The 5,380-nt window shown below is 39.6% G+C and overlaps 1 pseudogene; it reads right to left on the reverse strand.

Moving 5' to 3' along the window:
• Window positions 1-2,474: 2,474 nt before the first annotated feature.
• LOC134384257 (serine/threonine-protein kinase tousled-like 1) lies at window positions 2,475-3,948 on the reverse strand (annotated as a pseudogene).
• Window positions 3,949-5,380: the final 1,432 nt, after the last annotated feature.

The raw sequence follows: 5,380 nt of genomic DNA on the forward strand, positions 1-5,380 counted from the left end.
TTATCTACGTGAAAACAAATAATGTAAATTCAAAAAATAAGAGAAACTAGAGCCAACATGGCAGTGTACATTTCTCGGACCTTGACCCTGGCTGGGTGGGTGTGTGATATGAGCAGTTGACCTAATGGCTGGTCTTCTGTCCAATTCAAGTGATGTGATCAAGGACTGACATGGGTTGAATGTTCACAATTTTTTTTTCTTTTTTTACTTCATGAACATAGTACTTTATGATTTGGAAAGATGAAAACTCAACAATAACAAAACTGAAAAACTTGCAGGCAGCACCTAAAGCACTCAGCCAATGCTAACATTTCATTACTATGTCAGTATTTTTTTAAAATAAAATTTGTATCTTAATCTATAGAGGAACAGGTATAACCCTTATACCACTCCTGATAGTGCTAAGTTGTACCCAGGATTAACCTTGATAATGGTTCTTAGGTTTAACTTTAACATTTTGTAACACTTTATACTTGTCTTGAAGTATACTTAAAGAATTTATAGAGCTGATTCTTAAGTAAAGGAGCTAAGTTAGTCAATATTCTAAATCTTGAAAACTCTCTTCAAATGTAATTTTCATAGTCTACATTTTAACTGTCATTGTTTATTATTATTTTGGCTACATTTTCTATAGTTTCAACAGTATCTTAAAGAGACGGTGTGTCTGTGTACAACAAGTAACTGTACAATATTAAGTAAAGAATCTGTGGTAAGTATAGCCTCCTTTTTCTGCAACGTGGACATCATACATGTAAATGTAAGCATTATGAACGTGACAGTAAAGAAAAAATTTCTTATGGGGGTGAAATACAGCATCCTGAAAAATACTGGTTTCTACTATACAAGGCAGTTAAAAATTTTTTAAAAATCTGTACAAATCTCCGGAAACTTGTTTTATGGAACCATCATCGCACTTTGCTGATAGGAACAGTCTAGAAAATGTAGAATAACCATGAACAATTTATAAATCTAGTATCTATGTGCTCCACAGCCCTAGAACCCAAGAAACTGACTTAACTCAATGTGACCAACATGGATTATATTTATATGCCTTGATTGTAAATGAATATCTGCTTTTAATATCTCTCTGTGATGTATAGTCAACACACATCTTCAAGAAGGTCATTCAATTTTTTAGCAAAGAAGCAACATCATTTTGCAGCAATTAAAATGCCTTCAAGAAGACTTAAACACAATATCCAATTAGAAAAGCCATATTTTTAAACATTTGTACAAGAATAAGCAGCTGAAACTGAGTAACTGAAATATGATGTCTGTATAGTATTTACAGTAGAGCTTGAAGGGAATTTATCATTATCCTGCATTTGGTTACATACTGTCACTTGTTTTCATGAACAAGGCCTGATAACAAAAGAAAAATACCCGTTATCAATTCTAACATGTTGGAAACACTGGAGATATTACAATTTAGTGAATTCAACTGATTTCAAAACAAGCAGCTCATTTTGTCAAAGGTGTAAAGTATCTAGGAATAACAGCTTTCCCTTTAACATAACCAGTAAAAAAAAGGAACATGTGATTTTGTGGTATAATTTGGTAAAAGCCAGAATTGGCAAATGACAAAGTCTAACTTTGTCCAAAAGTTCTCTCACATTCTATTACTATTAAACACAACTGTCACCGTCATTCAGTTCTTACTTTGGTTTCAGCAGATTAATGAATGTTGAAAAATACATCCAGTACTGCCATTTGCAACAACATGGATGGACCTTGAAAGAATTATATTAAGTGAAATGAGTCAGGCACAGAAAGAGAAATACCACATGTTCTCAATTATTGGTGGGAGCTAAAAATTAATATATAAATTCACACACACACACAGACACACAAAAAAACCCGGGGGGGGGGGCGGAGAAGATATAACAACCACAATTACTTGAAGTTGATACGACAAGCAAACAGAGGGGACATTGGTGGGGGGGAGGGGAGAGGGAGGAGGGAGGGAGGTTTTGGTAAGGGGCAACAATAATCAACCACAATGTATATCGACAAAATAAAAGTTAAAAAAAAATAAAAATGAAAAATACATCCAGGCACTGTAGTTCTTGTGTTAGAAATATGTCTCATATTTTTTCCATGTGTTTTTAAATAATGAAAAACTGCCCTTCATATTAGAAGTCTCTAGTAGCAACCAAACGTATTTAAGTATTATAAACATTATTTACAGTGTTCTCAAAAAACCAAACATTTCTCTTGTATCAACATGGTATTCCTGTTTCTGTGCAACAGGCAGTCATCCTTCACTGCTCAAGGATATACTCAGAAGTGTGTATCTATTCATTGTCCATGATCCACTCTCATATAAATGATCTTACAAAGAACTTCAGTCTACAAACAGTTCTTAATCATGTCCTGTGTAAAAAAGAAAACAAAAAACACTCAAATACTCTGAAACTCAAGTAAGCATTTGGAAGTGATTCAAAGATATGTCAATCTTGGAGGAAAGTCAGTAACTATGCTTGAGGAAGGGGGTTAGGGAATGATGTCAGCCCAGCCATGTATGAGTTTCCTGAAGAATGTGATCTTCTCATGTGGGGGAGAAGGTATGAGCCATCTGCCATTTGGTGCACATCAAATGAGACGACTTTTCGGTATCCCAAATATCATCTTATAAAGGTCTTGGCTTCACTGCTTACAACCGGTTTTACAAGGAACTGGACTTCTGTGGCTTTTAGTTTTGTATTTTCTTGAAGAATGTGTCTTGTTGAAATTGATTGTGACCAAATGGCTTTCTACCATAAAGACACTGAAAGATGACTCCAACTGACGACACACCATTCTTGGAAATCTTTGGTGGCTCTTTTCCCACTACAAAACACTCAGGAGGTAAATACCAGTTAAGTGCCTGCCACTTGGGAAGTTAGATCCATTCCACCTACACCATAGCTGTCATCAACCATAAGCTTGGACAGACCAAAATCAGTGATTTTGATTTCTCCACATGCTGCTCCATCTACCAGAAGGATGTTTCCTGGCTTACAGTTCTAACACTGTACAAAACATATCTGTATCCAAGGAAAAATAATCACAGAGTTCAACTATCCTGGGGTGATCTAGTTCTTTGTGTATTCTATACTCTTTGCAGGCATGTTTGTGGTAGTTTTCTTTTTTCTCTTCTCTACAGCTTTTATTAAGTAGGTGGATCTTCACAGCAGCATATCTTTGTTCATAAAGGTCAAAAACCTTATACATGTCACTAAATTCACCTCTACCAAGCAGATGAATTAATAAATATCTTTCATTTAACGTTGGGTGATCTTTTAACTATGAATTATCTTCATTGTTTATTCTTTTGAGCTGCCATGTATGCAGCTATCTGACTCTTTCCAAATGTTCAAATTATGCGTGAATTTGTCTCTCCCTTTTTTGAGATGTCCTAGTCTAAATTTGAAAATTTCCCCCTGTTCATGATATCTTGCCAAGTCAACAACTGTGGTAAATTTGGTCTAACAAGGGGATCATTTTCTGCTCCATTGACTGCTTTGTTTTTCCTTTGTTTTGGTTTGGAATTGGTAGAGGGTGCCTGAGAATTATTAGCTGTGGGAGGTGTGCGATTGACAGAAGTTTCCCTTGCTTTTCAATATCTTCCCTTTGCCAATTAACTCATTCTTGCTGCTTCACAAGACTCTGAAATGCAAAACCATCTGTCCGTTGTTTAGTAAATGAAGCTCCTGGTCTAACTGTTGTAAAGTGCCCAAGGCATAATCTATCTTGCATACTGTTCTGTCTGCTTGACAGTTTTTCTTGCCTACTATTTTCAATAGGCAGTTTCTTGCTCACTGATATGAACTTATTTAATAGTTCTTTGTATTTTTCAAGTAATTTTTGTCCATCTATTTGCCCTTTGACATCACGGTTAGCCCGACCTTCCTTCTTTTCCTGTTCCTGGTTTTTATTAGTTCTAATGCTGCTAATCCGAGCGTTGTGAGATCAGTTGGAGTAATTTTTAAAGGATAACTGCTTTGGTTGTACAATAGGGTGGTCCTCAAGAGCTAAAGCAGTAGGAGAAGGACTATTCGGCCGAACAAAGAGGAAAGGGGGGATGTGAACGTGAATTTTGAGAACTGGTTACAGGAGGTATGTTTGGACTTGAACCATTTCCCACCTTGGTATTTAGAACAGTCGCTTATTTTGTAGTCTTGTTCTCAATACTTTTTTTCCTGTTTTCCTTCTGGTTTTCTGCTTTTCTCTTTCTTTCCCTGGATGATTCCGATTGTTTCTTCTCTGGTGTCTCTCATTCTTTGTCACTTAAAGAGTCCAAGCTTCCAAAACTGTGATTACAGTTTTCATTATTCGTGAAGGCTTTAGCACCGACACTGCAACTGCCAGTGCTCCCAGTGCTCCCATCTGCATCTCCGGTAAATCCAGCTTCCAATAACTCCTGCCTTCTTGGATCCAGACTATGAAGCTCGTCCCTTGCTCCTTCCCTGGGCCTCCCGCATGGCGGCGTGTGATTCAACAGGGACCTGGCCGCCGCCGCCGCCGCCCAGCCCGGGGTTGCAGACGTGGAGAACTGGGACCACAACGGTGGCCCCTCCACACTCGGTGGCTGCTTTAGACGCTCGTCAAGCTGTCTGGGGACCCGACACCCCACCCCCGCGACGGCAGCTGGGAGGGGAGAGTCAAGGGGTTAGGGGAGGAAACCGACAAGAGGGGAGATGGGGAGGGAGGAGGTGAGGGAAGGAGCGCGGCGGCGGAGGCGTCCAGGGGGCGGCTGCAGGACCGGGCCCGAGCGCGGGCTGCACGGGCAGAGCCTGCTGCACCTGTGCGGTGAGTGCATGGGCGCCCCTGGGGCGGGCGGAATGGTCACAGGGTTCAAACAGTCAAATTCCCTGAGGCCCTCGGCCTTGGTTATGCGAATGTCGAGAACACGGAGCCAGACTAAACTACTGGACTTGAAACTTTATTAAATAAAACCAAGGAAAGTGACAGGAGTCAGAGGGACCCTCTATTTCTGAGGGGAAGGTAACAGAGGAATTGAAGCTTGAGAGATAATATTTCTATTATGTCCACCAATTCTACACTCACTAGGGCTTTTTGTTATTTGATTTAAATAAGAGCAAAGGTGATGAGATTATTGCTGGGATGACAGCAAAACCCAATGATGTAGGGAACCTGCTGAAAAGATTCAAAAGGAAAGCTTTGATTCTAGAAGGTTTATGCCACCAAACACGGAGTTAAAAATCCCAAGAAACTGGCCACTCTGGAGTCTTTGTGCCACACACTGAAGCATACTCTTGCTAGAACCTAGGCTTATGCCTCTTTCATCCTCTGCTCTTCCAAACTCCTTTAGCTTGTAAGCCTAGGGGGGCTTCAGACATCGGGGACTGGGAAAGTAGGGCCATGGGACACATTTTTG

Source organism: Cynocephalus volans, chromosome 8 (assembly GCF_027409185.1).
Source record: "Cynocephalus volans isolate mCynVol1 chromosome 8, mCynVol1.pri, whole genome shotgun sequence".
NCBI lineage: Eukaryota > Metazoa > Chordata > Mammalia > Dermoptera > Cynocephalidae > Cynocephalus > Cynocephalus volans.